This window comes from Triticum dicoccoides, chromosome 3B (assembly GCF_002162155.2).
Source record: "Triticum dicoccoides isolate Atlit2015 ecotype Zavitan chromosome 3B, WEW_v2.0, whole genome shotgun sequence".
Classification (NCBI taxonomy): Eukaryota; Viridiplantae; Streptophyta; class Magnoliopsida; order Poales; family Poaceae; genus Triticum; species Triticum dicoccoides.
The window spans coordinates 272,711,273-272,730,560 of NC_041385.1; positions in this window are offsets into that span (position 1 = coordinate 272,711,273).

Sequence of the window (19,288 nt, forward strand, 5' to 3'; positions counted from 1 at the left end):
GATTTGCAAGGAATTAACTAAATGATATGCAATGAATTGGATGCATAAAATGCAGAGCAAACAAAAAGGAAAAGAAGGAAATCTAGATGAAGTTTTTTTGAAAGGGGAAACAAATATGCATGAGACAGATGCAAAAACACAGAGACGAACACAAGAGAACTTCATCTAGAGATGGTCGGCGACAAAGTCACCTATGTTAGAGTATATTGACTTAGGAGTCAAGTGAGATCACTTGGTCATAGGTCATACTCATTGTTTAAGCTCAAAATGGGGTTACCATTTTTCGTTTAAGCATCTTGATGTATGCTCATCTTGTCGAGTTGCTTTAGCTCATGACTCGGAGTAAAGCTTCGCTAAGATGGAATAACATACCTTGGTTGGTGGTGTTGATCATGTAGTTGAACTTGTGTGGGTTGCTCAAGGTTGATGTAGCTCATCAAGAGTTGGGAGCACCACTTGGAATTTGAGTCCATCTACCTACATGGGTTAGTTCTTGCAAGGAAGAGCACTTGTGTATCCAAAAATGACAATCATGAAGCTCAACATAGAATTTGTCAAAGGATATGTTTGAATGGTTCTGTGCTTCCTTGTCTTCAACCACCTTTTTATAGAGACTTGGTGATGTAGAGATTGCTCAAGATGTGAGTTGGTTACAATCTCATGGAATTTGATTCAACCAAGTACCTACATGGGTTAGATAACATGCAAGATGCAAATATATCCAAGACATAAGATTTTCATCATAAGAGAAATATCAAGGATTAGTCATAAGCTCATGTCTTGCATGTATCCAATGGAGTTTCTACTCCAAGTTTGAAGCATAAATGATGTTCAATTCTCCTCTCAACCTGCAAAACACTTTATCATCAAGAGGTTTAGTGAATATATCCGCTAATTGCTTTTCGGTGCGAACATGCTTAAGATCAATGTCACCCTTGGCAACATGATCTCGAATGAAATGATGATGAACTTCAATATGCTTAGTTCGAGAATGTTGCACATGATTATGACCAATTTTGATAGCACTTTCATTGTCACAAAGAAATGGAACATGTTTCACATATATCCCATAATCTTTAAGAGTTTGGGTCATCCAAAGTAATTGAGCACAACATGAACCAGCGGCAATGTATTCCGCTTCGGCGGTGGATAAGGATACCGAGTTTTGTTTCTTGGAGGACCAAGACACAAGATATCTACCAAGAAATTGACAAGTACCCGAAGTGGACTTCCTATCAACCTTGACTCCGGCATAGTCTGAGTCAGAGTAGCCAACAAGATCGAAAGAGGCCCTGTTAGGATACCAAATGCCAAAATTTGGTGTATGTATTAAGTACCTCACTATCCTTTTCACAGCCTTAAGATGACATTCTTTAGGAGCAGCTTGATATCTTGCACACATGCACACACTTAGCATAATATCGGGATGTGAAGCACATAGGTATAACAATTAACCAATCATAGAGCGATAGACCTTTTGATCAACCGGTTCACCAGCTTTGGTCAAATCAAGATGTCCACTAGTAGGCATGGGTGTAGACATACCTTTGCATTCTTGCATATTGAACTTCTTGAATAAGTCCTTAGTGTACTTCGTTTGAGAGACAAAAGTACCTTCCTTAGTTTGCTTGATTTGCAACCCAAGAAAGAATTTGAGTTCACTCATCATTGACATCTCAAACTTCTCCGACATTAGCTTTCCAAACTTCTCACTAAAATGAGGGTTAGTTGATCCAAATATGATATCATCAACATAAATTTGGCATACAAATAAGTCTTCATTAACCCTTTTAGTAAAAAGAGTAGAATCAATTTTCCCAATTTCAAATCCCTTTTCAAGAAGAAACTTAGTCAAGCATTTGTACCAAGCTCTAGGAGCTTGTTTAAGACCATAAAGATCTTTGCGAAGTTTATAGACATGATTGGGTTTCTTAGGATTGACAAAGCCGGGAGGTTGTTTAACATAAACTTCCTCCTCTATTTCACCATTTAGAAAAGCACTTTTAATGTCCATTATGTACAAGGTGATATCGTGGTGATTAGCATAGGCAAGTAAGATGTGAATGGACTCAAGTCTAGCAACGGGAGCATAAGTCTCACCATAGTCCATACCTTCGACTTGTGTGTAGCCTTGGGCGATGAGACGTGCTTTGTTGCGAACTACTTGTCCAGCTTCATCTTGCTTGTTGCCAAACACCCGTTTGGTACCGATGATGTTGTGGTTGTTGTCGGGCTTCGCAACCAATGTCCAAACTTGGTTTCTCTCAAAGTTGTGTAGCTCTTCATGCATAACATTTATCCAATCCTGATCTTCCAATGCTTCTTCAACCTTCATAGGTTCAATGCTAGAGATGAAAGAATAGTTTTCGCAAAAGTTAGCTAAAAGAGTTTTAGAGCGAGTGATTCTCCCGGTTTGAATATCATTGTTGATTTGCTCGACGGGATGGTCTTTAGCAATTCTTGCTCGAACTCGTGAAAGCTTTTGCTTGGGTCTTGGTTTAACATCTTCTTCATCTTCTTCTTCTTCTTCTTCTTGATTGTTGGCGTTGTTGTTCTCTTGTCGTGGTGGAGAAGGAGGTTGTTGACGTTCTTGATGCACTTCCTCATTTTCTTCATCTTGGTGTGTCCCACTTGTGGATGCTTCCGTATCAACTCTTGGTTCACCTTGTCGTGAAGTAGAAGCTTCCACTTAGATGGATGAGGTACACTCCTTCACTTCCGTTGGACGAATCTTGCCAATAGACAAGTCTTGGATTGCTTCTGAAGGATCTTTGTCTCCTACATCAATTGGCAATTGATCTACTTGCGAGCCGTTAGATTCATCAAACTTCACATCTACCGTCTCTTTAACCTTTCGGGTGAAATTTTTGTAGACACGGTATGTGCAAGAGTTTGATCCATAACCTAGTAGGAAACCTTCATGAGACTTAGAAGAAAATTTAGAACGACGATGCTTATCAAGAATGTAGCACTTTGAGCCGAATACTCAAAAGTATCCAACTTGGGTTTGTTACCAGTGAGGAGCTCGTATGCCGTCTTGCCGAGTAGCTTGTGAAGATACAAGCGATTTGTTGCATGACAAGCTGTCTCAAGCGCTTCTGCCCAAAAGTGCTTCGGCGTCTTGTACTCATCAAGCATCGTTCTCGCCATTTTGATGAGTGTCCGGTTCTTCCTCTCAACAACTCCATTTTGTTGAGGTGTGTACGTAGCCGAGAACTCATGTGAAATCCCTTCTTCATCAAGAAATTTGTCCACATTTGCATTCTTGAACTCCGTTCCATTGTCGCTGCGAACCTTCTTGATCTTCACTTCAAACTGATTTTGGGCCTTCCTAGCGAAGTTTTTGAAGATCTTTTGGACCTGCGATTTATCATCGAGAAAGAACACCCACGTAAATCTTGAAAAATCATCAACTATAACTATACCAAAAGAATTTCCACCGAGACTCTTGTAAGAGTTGGGACCAAAAAGATCCATGTGAAGTAGCTCAAGTGGCCTCCTTGTGGTCATGATGTTCTTCACGGGATGCCTTCCTCCAACCTGTTTACCTGCTTGACAAGCACTGCAAAGTCTATCCTTATCAAATATGACATCGTTAACACCAAGGATATGATTCCCTTTAATAAGCTTGTCAAGGTTTCTCATTCCAACGTGACCTAGTCGTCTATGCCATAACCAACCTTTTGAGGATTTAGCAATGAAGCAAGTTTTAGGTTGAGCCTTTTTAGTGAAATCAACAATGTATAGATCACCTCTACGTATGCCAGTAAAGACCATTTTATGATTGTCTCGACGAAACACTTGGCAATCTACTTCAGTAAGTAGGACATTGAAACCGAAATCAGCAAGTCTAGATACTAAAAGTAAGTTGTAGCCAAGAGATTCAACGAGCATAACATTCTGAATGGAGTTGTCATGTGATATGGCCACCTTACCGAGGCCAACCACCTTACCCTTTGAGTTGTCACCGAAAGTGACATACTTTCAAGGACTATCATTTTCAGCAAGCTCGCGAAACATGTCTTTATCTCCGGTCATGTGATCGGTACATCCACTGTCAAGGACCCATTCCTTTCCTCCTGCCATATATCCCCGAAGGTTTGCCATAAGACCAAAATGTCTCATTGCATCATCAAGATCAAAGTCATCATCATCATCCTCATTATAATATCCATGTTCAACATCGTCATGTGGTGGATCAATTCCTAGTGAGAGTGATTCATTAGTATGAGTTTGACAATAATCTTGCTTATGAATTCTAGTAGCTTCGGAAATAATATCGCTAATAATTCGAACATTTCCTTTGGCACGCATAAGATTTGTAAGTTCAAATAGACGATCACCAAACATAGGATCATTTGAATTCATCTTAGTCAAGGAAATAGACTTATGAAGAATTTCATCTAGATTTTTCAAAGAATAATCAGGAAACCATTCCTCAAGAAATTTCCATATAGTGTAAGCACACTCAAGAGTAGGTAGTTTTATAATCAAGTTTCTAGGCAAGCCTCTAGTGATAAGATTAACAGTTCTAACATTCCTAATCATGTCAATAGACTCATCAAGGGTAGGATTCATAGGATCAACATAAGGTGCACAAGGACTAGCAATGTACTTGTTCAAATTATATTGATTGAAAATTACAAGCATCTCATTTTTCCACTCATGAAAGTACTCTCTATCAAGAATAGGCATTATATGTCTAAGACTCCCCAAAGTAGACACATCCATCTTCCTCCAATGGTGATTAAACCAAAGCAATGGAAACCAATGCTTTGATACCACTTGTAGGACCTTGAGAAGAGGTGTCTAGAGGGGGGTGATTAGACACTAAGTACCAAAGTTGCAGTTTTTAGCAATTTTAAGTTTAAGTGGAGTTTAGGCACAAATTTAACATTCACAACATATAGCAAGCAAGCATGCAAAGAGTATATGAGCAGCTGAAAATAAAGCACGCAACTTGCAAGAATGTAAAGGGAAGGGTTTTGAAGGATTCAAATGCAATTGGAGACATGGATTTTTTTGGCGTGGTTCCGATAGGTGGTGCTATCATACATCCACGTTGATGGAGACTTCAACCCATGAAGGGTAACGGTTGCGCGAGTCCACAGAGGGCTCCACCCAAGAAGGGTCCACGAACAAGCAACCTTGTCTATCCCACCATGGCCGTCGGCCACGAAGGACTTGCCTCACTAGCGGTAGATCTTCACGAAGTAGGCAATCTCCTTGCCCTTACAAAATCCTTGGTTCAACTCCACAATCTTTGTCGGAGGCTCCCAAGTGACACCTAGCCAATCTAGGAGACACCACTCGCCAAGAAGTAACAAATGGTGCATTGATGATGAACTCCTTGCTCTTGTGCTTCAAATGATAGTCTCCCCAACACTCAACTCTCTCTCATATGATTTGGATCTGGTGGAAAGAAGATTTGAGTGGAAAGCAACTTGGGGAAGGCTAGAGATCAAGATTCATATGGTAGGAATGGAATATCTTGGCCTCAACACATGAGTAGATACTTCTCTCTCAGAACTAGTAAGTTGGAAGTGTAGGTTTGTTCTGATGGCTCTCTCCACGAATGAAGAGGAGGTGGAGGGGTATATATAGCCTCCACACAAAATCTAACCATTACACACAATTTACCAATCTCGGTGGGACCGAATCAACAAACTCGGTCAGACCGATTTAGTAAACCTAGTGACCGTTAGGATTTTCGGTGGGACCGAAATGCAACTCAGTGGGACCGATATGGTTAGGGTTAGGGCATAACGTAATCTCGGTGAGACCGATTTTGGTAATAAGCTAACCAGAGAGTTGGTCAGGCAAACTCGGTTGGACCGATTACTCAAACTCGGTGGGACCGATTTTGGTAATAAGTTAACCAGAGAGTTTGCATTGTAATCTCGGTAGTATCGATTGCACAAACTCGGTGAGCCGATTTTGGTAATGGACATACACAGAGAGATTGCAATCCCATTTCTGTGAGACCGACATCCCTATCGGTGAGACTGATTTGCCTAGGGTTTGTGGTAGTGGCTATGACATCTGAACTCGGTGGCTCCGGATAGAAAGAATCGGTATGACCAATCTTTGCTTTAGGTTTAGGTCATATGAGGATGTCAGAAAGTAGTTGAGGGTTTTGGAGCATATCACTAAGCACATGAAGCAAGAGGCTCATTAAGCAACACCTCATCCCTCCTTGATAGTATTGGCTTTTCCTATAGACTCAATGTGATCTTGGATAACTGAAATATAAAATGAAGAGTCTTGATCTTGAAGCTTTAGCCAATCCCTTGTCCTTAGCATCTTGAAGGAGTTCCACATCCTTTAGTCCATGCCACTTCATTGTTGAACTTGTTTGAAATGTACTAGATAAAAGTGTTAGTCCAACAAGAGATATGTTGACATTAATTACCAAAACCACCTAGGGAGCACTTGTGCTTTCACCTTGCAAAAATTATTCTATTATCACTCTGGGTTGCTTGCGAGTACATTCAAAGTACTCACTGTCTTGCCACTGGTTATTTTATTGGCCAAGCATGAAAGAACAGGAGTAAGATGAAGATTTTTGTGGTGATGAACATGCGAGCTAGGACGCTTCCTAGTCAGAATGCCTGTAGGGTTAAGGCAGATGGCATGGGTCCAAGTCATCGACGAAGATTTCCGCTGCAATGATATACTCAAGACTTGACCATAATGGTCCTACTTGTGTAATACGATATGTGTGGATGTAAGACTCTTGTTATTCAGCTTTTGCGTGTTCAGTGAGCATTGATCTCTGGGATCACTGTACATGTGCATTCGGTGATCACGACTTATGAGTCGGGGTCCCCACAATGCTCCCGGTGCGCAAGCGCACGAAAACACCGGTGGCGCCCACATGTCGGCCTAAGAGTCCTTATTCTTTCTTTTTTGGAGAGCCCATCCTTTTTTAGGATCTTTTGAGAGCTCGGCCTGAGAGTCATAATTGACCTGTTTGGCATTGCGTTACTACTCGGCCCATATTCAACAACACCTCACTGGCCCAAACACGTGTACATCATCGAAAATACACTCAGCTCAAATTATATAACCTGAAAAAAGGAGATGTACTCTGAACACTAGAGAATGGTGATGCCCTCATTTAGCCCACCAGTAGTTCGAGACAATAAACAGTTTGAAACAATGATATATACAACATTCAAACACTGACTAGTGACTACTACCGACATAAACAACAAGACATGATAGTTCATAAGAAGTCTTGCTACACCACCAAAACGCACCCATCTGCAGCGCTCAGACTCTCATGATCCAGACGAGAATGACATTCTAAACAGAGGCAAATATTACATAGTAAGAGTGACATAGACGAGGATGACCAAATGACAAGGAATATGCATAACAAAAGAAAGAACTAGACATCCATAACAAGCAGCAAAGACAACAAAGTCATTCGAAGATATGATCCAACACCATCATAATTTGCAGCCCCGCTTCAGCGACCAGTGATCCGAAGACACCAGTACTCCACCCTTTCGACGCAATAGCCCAATTACCTATCAACCTGAAGGCTTGAACCACATCACTGCCTGTCGAAATTGAGACATCGAAGGATCAAAGTTAATGCAGATGCCTTTGTCATTCTCACCATGTTTTGGCTGCAGGCTGTATCGTTGGCAATCAGGGGAGTTTGCTCCCGAACTCCTAGGGCTCGCCATGTAGACACAATTTTCCATAGCAAACAGAGCCTCTCTGCCATCAAGGTCCTTGCCAATGGTGATCTCCTGGTTAATTGGATAATTGAGTCCGAGAAACAGAGAGTGTGAACCAAGCCTGTTTACCCGCCTCCAAGTAAAAAATCCTGAAGTCCCCAACAAGCTGGTATCCTGCTCATAGACGTAACATCCACTGTTCGGATACTCACGTATTTCACGGTGCTTGTATACAGTGGGGGTTTTGCAATATAAATTTTCTGGCTCATGTGTCCGAATGATCATTAGTCTTTTGTTGTCGTCTAATCGAGCGAGGAACCAGTTGTGCTTCCCTATTTTTGGCAAAAGTGGTGTGATTACAAAGGGCAGTAACTGTAGGGACACTTCATCATATCAAAAAGGACATGCATTGTTAATGTAAGATCAACATTGTTCAGATTATGAGTAGGATAATACAAGAAACACCATTGATATGTCCCTGTTGGAATTGGGAGGAAAATACAGGGAAATGTATACTGGGTTCGAAAATATAGAAGTGCCATGCATGGTTATACTCATGTTATCTCGCAATCGATTCATCACCCGAAACTACCATGTCATGCATGTTATGTAATCATGTTTTGTCCTCACAAAAAAATTCTTCAAGGTAACTAAAAGACCAAGCGTTGTTATATACTCGTGTTCTGTGGGAATTTTTTTGTGAGGATATTATTCTAGCCATTGATTGCTGAAGGGCGAATATAGGTATGTACACATGGTAAGCATTACAGGATTTCACTACTTCCAAATATAGAGTTCTCCAAATGCACATTTACTTCCCTAACGTATGGTTAGATGAAACCAACAGTGTGGTGCATGTTTCTACATCATGAAAATGAGGAAACTAACATGGCCATTGACACACACTCATATTTAGTAGTAGTATATAGATTACTGTAAAATAAGGAGAATATACATATATTCCTAACCATTTGATTATTCCGGGGTACAAATTGGCTGTAATGACATGGTCACAATCGCATGAATTAACTCATTCCAAATATAGCTGATTTACGGCATCTCTAATACATTGCCATAGTTCTACTCAAATTCTGCTCAAAAAGGGATATGCCAATCATCACAAAAAGTTCAAACAATGTCATGGTGTTATCATTAACATGAGATGGAAACAACTTACACGCGCCGTCCCAGCAATACATGGTGCCATCTGCTTTGTCGATTGCATAGATGATGCCATTGTGTTCAATAGCATCACAGAAGTGTGTATCAGCTTTGACGATGATCCACTGCGAGCTGAGTTGTCTCCAGCTAAAGAAGGCGCCAGCATAAAGATAGGTGAGTCCACGGCCGAACAAGGCAATTAGCTTGAAGTCTACCTAATTCGCATGTCGTGTGGGCACTTGGAAGATTACAATCGTCTACAAAACAAGGTCTGTCCAACTGACGTGGTAATCTAGATGACTTGGACTGCGATGGTAAAACTCTATATAATCCAACGGAGGAAGGATAATCTCATGGGAGGTCTGGAAGTTCACGAGCACCAACTTTTTACCGTCTTCTCTGAAGGAAGCCATCCAGTGGGAGTTCATGCCGACCTAGTACATAGCTGCCAAGAAGTTTCGGGCGATGGTGATCAGATGGAAGTTGAGGGAAATGATGTACGGCGACCCACTACATACCTGCAAAGAAGTTTCAACTAACGGAGATCCGATTAAAGTCAAGGGGCATCATGTACGCCTCCGTATCATGGTGAGACAATCTCGCAAGACCAGATAGCAGCAAGCAGGGTGTCTTGAAAAGCTTAGGCATCGCTTCGATGATGGTCATGTGCATGTCCCTCGAACATGCGGCTAGCCGTAGGGCGCTCAACATATCCATACACGAACAACAGAGGTCGAGGATGTCACTAGGGAGATTGCTCCAATCGCGGCTCATATGGATGCTGCATGGTTCACGTTCGGCCATGGTGGAGTTTGGAAGGTGGGGGTTTTGGGGGGCTTGATTTATGGGGGAGAAGGCTGCCGGTGCTGGAGTGGCTAGCGAGGGAGTAGTGGTACTGGGGGAGGCGAGCAAGTTGACGGTACACGGGAGCACAGTGAGATGGAGATGGAGTGGTGCTATGGGAGGGGAGAGGGAGACGAGGCGAGGCATGCTAATGTGTTGTACAGCGGCAGTGACAGACTGCACAGTGCATAGGGTGAGGCTGACTTTGGTAACCCAAACACGCCGCCTGGACTAGGTCAGGTGCAGGGTGTTGTCACTTCACTGTGAGGACCAGATGAATAGTATTTGACCATCAAGTGTACCACAGTTGTACTACTACTACTACTAGTAGTAGGAACATGAGTACTCCAGTACTGTATAGCGGAAATAGGTCTCCGTGCTAGCATGCCAGTTCACTTCATCCTCCAGGTATCATCCGTATTGCGAGTAGAACCAAAATCTCGTGCATGCGGAAGCGCGAAGATGGGCCTTTGATGAGGATAACCGTGTATTCCTTAACCAGAGAATGTTGTGTCTGCCACGCACGCGCCAATATCCATCTGAACCAGCTATGACACATTTTTTTTATCTGTTTGCATAGGTCCCACCTATCAGGAAGGATGGGCACGTACATGAACAAGTACGAGTCCTCAGTCTACCCACATAGCTTTTTCATTTAGTCTACCTAGCCGTCTATTCAACTGCCTGCACGCCACTTCTCCCATTTACTTCTCCATTGGGAACCGATTTTCCTCGGCTTCTTCACCTCCCCTTCATCTTCATTTGCATCCAAACCCCACTGCATTCACATTGTTTTAACCTCTTTAAATAATCATCTACTACTTCAGTTAGACTAGCCATCTAATCCTAATTCTCCAAATCATAGCCCTCCGTTCTAGTGGTTTCAAATGGCAAAAGAGATCGAGATGCAGGTTTTTAGCGTCCAACATGTCCTCATCGAAGGCTCGTTGAGCTTAGTTGCCACTGTCACTGTCCACCCAAGGGTTGTTCGGAAGTGGATCAACAATGTATCCAACTCCGTCGAAAAGGTAGAGACGAGGGTCATCGGTCTCGACGCAGAGTACACGGAGCGTGCCACTGGGAAGATCCAACGCGCCGCCGTCCTTCAGCTGTGGCTCGAAGATGACGTTTTGGTGTACCACATCATACATGCGCCCTCCATACCAGGTGAGCTTCACGATTTCTTGTCTCGGGAGAACATATACTTCTGTGGGGCAGCCATTAAAGGGGACAGACAGAAGCTGGAGCCGTACAACCTTGATTTGAAAAGCATCACTGACCTACAAACCAGAATCAAAATTCATGTAGAAGATTGTGATAAACAGACACCATCCCTAGTCGACGTAGCAAATTTTGTGCTCTGTACAAATCTTCCGAAGGGTGACGGGATGGTGGCATTAAGGTCGTATGGATGGGAGAAACATCCCTTGACGTACGAGTGGATAAAATATGCTGCCCTCGATGCCCGTGTGAGTTTCAAGATAGCTGCAAGATCCAAAGAGCTTGTTGCGAAGCTGTCTCCCATAGAAAATGAGAATAAGGAGAAGAAGAAGAAAAGGTTGCACCAGCAGCAAGGCATTATGGATGGATGAACTATTTCCTCTCTTGTAAAAAATATTATTCCCTCTCGGTGTATATTGATATAGATGGACTATTTCGATGGTGTGCATGTCTTTGGAACAAGTAGTAGTGTGGGTCCGCTTGACTATGAGGAACTATTTATCCGCCTAGCTTTCTCTACTACTCCTTCCAGTGATCGGTATGCAATGCATGTGTCCGTAGACATGACATCTTATCCATGGAAGTTCAACTACGGCGACCATCACGTTTCATCCACTGCCACTTGCGATTCCCACGACGCTGCTCCAACCCATGGCACCACGTCCCCCGACATGTGCCTCACCCCTCTCAGCCGCACCGCCCCTCTACCTTTGTGTGCATGACATGTGGGCCACCTTAAATGCGGCGAGCATCAAGTTTCTACCACAGCCACACGCAATTCCCATGATGCCGCTTGAACCCATGACACCACATGTCCCCCGACATGCGGCTCACCCCTCTTGGACCCACTTTCCCTCTGCCTTCGGGAGCATTACATGTGGACCAGTCACCTATCGGGTCCACATGTTATTGACTCAAAGGCAGTTGTAGTAAGGCGCTGAAGCTCAGTCCCGAGGGCCCCGAGAGGGAAATGCAACTCCTGCGCCAAGCCTTGTGGTGCTACCGCTGCATGAACTCGTGCCAAACTCGAGATTTGTTTCTTTATTATACATGCACGCAACGATTTAATGGACATTGTAATCTCAACATGTGATGGGGAGCTCTAAATTTGAATTTGGAACTTATAAAACGAAAAGATTCAAAACAAATAAACTGGGAGAGTGGGAGTATATCGTAGGATGTGTCCCATACAAAACAAGTCCCCTGGTTTGTCACCGCGAAGATGCGGGAGCACAGCGTCTTCGTACTCGTACGACAACAAATCGGTCGCAGACAGCATGGTCCACCTTTGATCGCCATGTGCAAGGTTCATGCTATCTTATTCAATCTCACCGTGGTTCCATCGTACAAATTCATGCGGTGTCTTGTTGCATGGCTGATCCCAATGTTGGACAAAGGTTCTACGGGAACGGTGTCACCATTGTAAATGCTGTGCAAATTGATGTTGGTACCCTCCCGTACGTATGCAAGCCAATCTCCACTTGCACCGAGCCTAACCTGTGAAATAGTGGGCAGGGGGACAATTAGGAAATGGACAAGGAAGTAGTCTTTAGAATGCATTTACTACGTGATCAAACTCATCTTACCTGCTCATCGTAGGAAATCCGAGTGCCCCTCAACGTCGGCATGTCAAGGGGCGTCAACTTGCAACGACGGCGACGCCGCGCTGGAGAGACCCCCAAGGAAACATCCTCGTGTGTTCCACGAAACATCAAGACACATTTGTATGAGTAGTTTATCTTGTGAGAGAGAAGGATGAACGAGGGAAGGCCTCTAGAGATAGAGATAGACACTACTACTACCAATGTGCTGGCCCTTGCGTTGCAATGGATCCAAAGTAGTAGAATAATACTTCTTCACGTGCTTGAAATATGAACACTCTAGTTTTGATATACATGTGTCAGCAGACAGGACAACTTGTCCATGGAAGTTGAACCACGACGACCATCATGTTTCTTGTTTCTACCACTGCCACACCCACACATGATTCCCACGACGTTGCTCCAACCCACGACACGACGTCCCCCGACGTGGACATGGATCCTCTGACGTGGCTATCACTGCCTTACCCTATCTTTCCTTCACTGCCAGGTGGGACCCACGCTTGTGGGTCCCACATGTCAGTGACAGAATCGTAGGATTGTTCACATCAGGGGATCCTCATCCCCCCGACATGCACCTCATCCCTCTCGGCCCCACCGCTCCTCTTCCTTTATGTGCATGACATGCGGGCCAGCTGAACTGCGGCGACCATCAACTTTCTACCACAGCCACACCCGATTGGACGCGGTTTGCCTGCTCCGCTGCTGTGCTCCGATCCGTACTCCCGCACCATCAAATTTTCATCCAGCGGCTGTGACACATTTCGTCCCAGGCATCAATCCTCAGCTGGAGTACTTCTGTACTACAGGTAGTACCCGACGGTGTTGCCATCTACACCTTGTAATGCCCCGACGCCAAGCTATGGCACCCTCGCCACGGCCACGCCACCACCGGCCGGTTCATCTCGAACGAGTGAGTCACGAACCATGCCACCACCATGAGAATGACATGTGGGCCAGCCGCATTTAAGGTCCGCATGTCATTGACTCATAGGCCGGGCACTAAGCCACTAAAGTTCAGTCCTGTGGGCTCGGGAGGGAAATGTAACTCCTGCGGCAGGCCATGTGGTGCTCCCGCAGTACGAGCTCGTGCCAAGCCCAAAATTTGTTTCTTACTACTACCAACTACTAGTAAGGTACACATGCATTGCATGCATGAGATTCTAGTGGTTTGTGCATTATGCTTCTACATGTGGAGTCTTCTAGATTCTACATGTGGCAAAATCTGGTGGAATGTAGATCATATCCAACGGCCAGTAGTGCTTGGATTTGCCATCTTTGTACCGTCGGATTGGCTTCATCCAACGACCAACTTTCAAAGTTATTCACACACTATGTAGGGGTATAGATGTTTGGTTTGCAGCCTAAGGTTGCCATGCCTAAGCTTAGTGGTGCCACAATATCTTAGGCATGTGTTTGGTTCATTGCTACACTTGTGGCTTGCCACCCTTTTCTAGCTACATGGTCCACATGTCATAGACTCAACTTCTTGCCAAATCTTGCCACACTTGTGGTGGCCATTTTGTTAGCCACATTTTTTGTGGCAGACACAGGGGCTGTTTGGTTTTAGCCTAGCAATGCCACACTTCATCATACAATGTTGCCAAACTTGCCTAAGGTTAGTTCTTCAGAATGAGAGCCACAAGTTGGCAAGCTTAAGGGAATCTTGCCACATTTTTTCTGTGTATGTCATGTGGGGCCTTAGTGTGGCTTGTCTAAGGTGTGGCTTGAACTAAACACTCACCTAAGTTAGTCAAACTTGCCTAACCTTACGTGTGGCAATCTTTGGCAATCTTAGTCACAAACTAAATAGGCCCACACTTTGCCTAAGCTTAGTTGTGGCAAAGTTAGTCATGAATTAAGTTCAACCATGGAGTCTTCTAGATTCTACATGTGGCAGAATCTGGTGAAATGTAGATGATATCCAACGGCCAGTAGTGCTTGGATTTGCCATCTTTGTAGCGTCAAATTGGCTTCATCCAACGACCACCTTTCAAAGTTTTTCACACACTATATAGGGGGTATAGATATAGATGTGCCGACCCATTGCAATGGATCCAAAGTATATCTATTTAGTGGAGTGCACTCTAAAAACATTATCTATTTATTTTCTCTAACCTTTCGTAGCCATGCAACCAAGCCACATAAGCTTCATGGGTGCCCCCCACGTCATATTATTCATACTACGTTGACTGAAAAAAGATAAATCATCCAAAACAAGATCTTCCCGTTTTTTGTTCCTACGATGCTGTGACGTGCACGTGCCTACTAGTTGTATAGTGGTAGTACTAGTTGTATAGTACAAACTTGGTACTAGTAGGAGTAGTACTAGTATGGAATGCTCCTACTCTATCAAAGAGCCCCATCTGACACCAAATTTCTTGGCTTCCGTGCTATAACTAGATCTTCCCCTTGTTTCTGTTTTCCAACCCGGGGGCGGGTGGGGTGCGGTTTGCCAATAGTCAGTTTGTTCAATGCGGTCCCACATGAAAGTGAAAATGCTAGGCAACACACCTTCCCTAAGCTATGTGTCGTGCCGGACGGGCCGTGGAGTACTCTTGATTCCCGGGCGTGTGGGGGTCCGACGCGAACGCGGCAGGCCTTTTCCTTTTACTAGCAATGTGCCCATGCGTTGTCACACATACAAAGTAGTAGAACAGTAGTACTTGTTCACAAACTTGAAAGAAAACACTCTTGTTGTGATGTAAACCTAATATATTACTCCCTCTGTTCCTAAATATTTGTCTTTTTAGAGATTTCAAATGGAGTATCACATACGGATTATATAGATATATTTTGAAGTGTAGATTCACTCATTTTGCTCCGTATGTAGTCACTTATTGAAATCTCTAGAAATACAAATATTTAGGAACGGGGGGGGGGGGAGTACTTTTCACTCAAAATATATTTCTCAGGCTGTTTTGATGAGGTGAGGGAGGTATGTGGTTTCTTTCAAGATAATAAGGGGTTTTCTGCAAATTGGAGCAGAGAAGTGGGCTATTGTTGCAAAAATGCCACAACTTACCTCAGAGCCGTTAGATGCAGATCTAATGGTTAGAAATGAAGGATGGAAAACACACCACCATCACCAACTGAGTCTTTTATAGGAGTAGGAGTAGAGAAACATGTATAAATTGTAACATTTGGCTCTACTCCTTGGAACGATCGATAAATAAAAATAACGATTGGAAACGCTAGGGCGGTGCTATTTCCGCCAGATAAGCAAGGTACGTAGTAGCTAGGTTGGCGCATCATCGGTTTGGTCACACGCGGTCCGACATGTTCTAGTGTTTCTAGCAAGATGCCCGCGCGTTGCACAAAGTTGATGGAAAAGGTAAGCACAACTTATAAATTGATGGATGGAGTACTAGTTGTAGTGATGCATATAATTAAGCAAAGGGATCGCACATGTCGGTATTGACTGGAACGAGAATGCAACAACACAATAAGAATTAAGGCCACGATGATGCAATCACAGTGGTGGTTACAAAAGCCAAGAAGAAAGATGCATCCATAAATGTATGACCTCCTCCTTCTCAACTTAGTGCGCCGGGCCACCGAACGGTGGCTAAGGACCGGCGGCTTTTGTGGTGCGGTCGAGGTGCTTCTCAGCAAAGGCATTCAAGGCTTCCAGCCAGTTGAGGAAGGCCAACATCGTAGCGTCCTCACTGGCCTTGTAGATACCTATGTACACGATTTGCTCATACACATGGATGTGTAGGTGGACGAATTCTTGTAGGGCGAGGCGCCTCGTGGTGAGCGCGACCTCCATGTGGACATTCTTCGTGGCGTCGGCGGGCAGTCGCGGCGCTACTAGTGCTTGAAAGAGGTTTTGGCCATGGTGGCCGATTAGGGTGGCAGGCAATAAGGAGCCAGGGTGCGCGGGCTGGAGGAGTACGGTGATGTCGTCCGCGAGCTTCTTGAGGACGGTGAACTTGTTGGTGGTGGCAACGATCATCTAGTCCAACTGAGAGTCGTAGTTGGCGTCGACGGCGGCCATCCACCAGCCGGTCTCCAGCACCGTCTAGAGACGATCCTCGGCGCCATGCTGCAGGCCGGCATCATGGACCATCTGGCACAGCCACTGGCCGCTCGCGTGCATTGCCACCATAGGTCTGGAGTGAGCTCTTTTGCGCTTAGTGTAGGTTCTTAGGCAAATGCTTAGGTGCGTATGATGTGGTACATGCATTGGAATGGAGGGCGCCTTTATATGAGGGCAAACTGCGTTGCATTCGCATCGTGTAGCCTCTTTTCCCGGTCCTCCTCCCATTACTTCCCTCATGCATTAATTGAAGGAGGATGCATTGGCCGTTTAACATTTCGGGAACCGCTACTCCCTCCCTTGTCTGCATTAAAGCCGTATCAGGAACTGCGCCGCCCGCTATCAAATTGAATAGTACTGCGCCGCTCGCTGCACGCCCGGCTGAACACACCTCCGCGCCTCCATCAAACCCCTTCGTTAAACCCGCATGCAAACCGAGAAACCTACTCCGGCCACATGTCCGTTCATGAGTGGGCCGGAATTAAACGCAACACCAGCCGAGCTCCTCTCGTCCGCCCTCAGTTGAAAGGAGGCCAAACACCGGCCAAGCTCCTACCATTCGCCCTCTATTTACACGAGGCCAGACAGAGAGCGGGCAAGAATCGCACCCCTCCGCTGCTCCCCCATCTCCTCCTTCACCATTTTCTCCACGTTTCAGATGGTTTCCGAGGAGCCTTTCTCCGGCATATTACCTGGCTGGGTGGCCCGACAAGCCCTCCGGATATGGGCGAGGACGCTCAGTGCTTCACCAACCTCGCTTGGCCCGACGGAGCTAGTTGCCGCCCCAAGCAGGTGCGTGGTTCAGCAACTCACCGCTCCAGTTCAGCTCCATGAGGAGTGGTGAGTTGCTCCACGCCGGCATGGCAGCGAGCACGCCGGTATGGGTGTCATCACTGCCGCGTCCTACCACGCCACTAGTGTGTGCGATGGCCACGCCTCCCGTGCCTGCGGCAGCGCCATGCAGGAAGAGACAGAAACCGGGTGCGTGGAGAGCGATGAGTCGGTGGCCAGCTTCTCCGTGTCCGTCATCATCATCGAGGAGAAGTAGAACATGGGAGGCCGCCGCCACTTGGGTCCCATGAAGGCCACCACCGAGGTGACGACTGCGCATTCATGTGGTTTTTTTGTTGCTTTGTCTCTTCCGAGGACCTTCTTCGACCCCGCAAGTGTTTGCCGGACATGAGGTAGACAAAGGGATTCGTGGGCGGCCATTTAGATTATGTACTCCCTCTCCAGCTGGCGGGAAATATTTGTTCTATGAATGGATAAATTGTATGTATCTATAACTAAAATAAGTCTAGATACATCCATTTCTAGGACAAGTATTTCCGGACGGAGGGAGTATTAATTATACCAAAAAAGCCGGATTGGCACCCCTTAGTTCATGTAAATGTAATGAAACCCATTATGTTTATATGAAGATCCGGCTTTTTTATACAAAAACCTTCATGCTTATATGTAATTAGTTCGTGTTTGCACGAATTTCATCTTGTTGGTTTGAGTTGTGAAAATGTATGCCGCTGGAGATTTGCCGGCTGCCGTTGGAGATGCTCTTATGCTAGAAATAATAGAGGGACATCCAATCCATTTCAGTTAATTGCGTGTATGATTGTCCCTCTATAAAAGGTTAATTGTGTGTACAGTGTACACGTGCCTTGCAGGGTGGCTACAGCTTCGTACAGAAAGTTAAAAAGAAACAAGTCCATCCTTAATCTTGTATTCTAAGTACTCTGTGGGTTCCACTATCAGTACAGTAGCGAAATAAGTATATATTAAATAAGTAATATACTCCATCCGTCCAAAAATACTTGTCATCAAAATGGACAAGAAGGGATGTATCTAGAACTAAAATACATCTAGATACATCCCTTTTTTTTCATTTTGATGACAAGTATTTCCGAACGGAGGGAGTATAATATAAAAATCTAAAGTTAAAGACAGAATTCGAACTCCTGTCATCGCATTGGAGCATCTGGCGCTAACCAGTCCAGCACATTTTTGTTGTAGACCATGCTAGAGATATATCTCCATGTCTATTCTTATACTACATCCATTCCTAAATATTTGTCTTTTTCAGATTTTAAATGGACTACCACATACGGATGTGTATGTAGACATATTTTAGAGTGTAGATTCACTCATTTTGCTCCGTATGTAGCCACTTGTTGAAATCTCTAAAAAGACAAATATTTAGGAACGGAGGGAGTAGAAAACAGAGTTGGTGATGATGGTGTGCGTGCCATCCTGCAATATAGGCCGTCGGATTTATATATAACGGATAGGAAGGAAACTATGGCAATTTTGCAAAAATATACCCACACCCCTCTCGACATTCACAAATAAGGCCTTCCCTCATTCATCCTTTTCTCTCACAAGATAAACTACTCATACAAATGCATCTTGATGTTCCGTGCAACGCACGGGCATCTAGCTAGTTTCTTTTAAAATAGTTACTGTGATAATTGGGTTGAAGTGATATATTTTATGTCTGCCCCGAATGATTTCAGATTCACTAGTAGTAACAAAGAAAAGGTTACCTTGTTAATTAATGGAAAATAGGATGCAAACTAGCACATGAGGCCGGTAAAAACGAGGCACACTGGGTTCAGCGTCATCGTCACTACAGCTGTGCGCGCGCGAGAAGTCTACATATCGAGGGGGCTACTGAGCGAGGTACAGAGACACAATGTTTGAGAGAGAAACCAATTGACAGATTAGGATCAGATCGA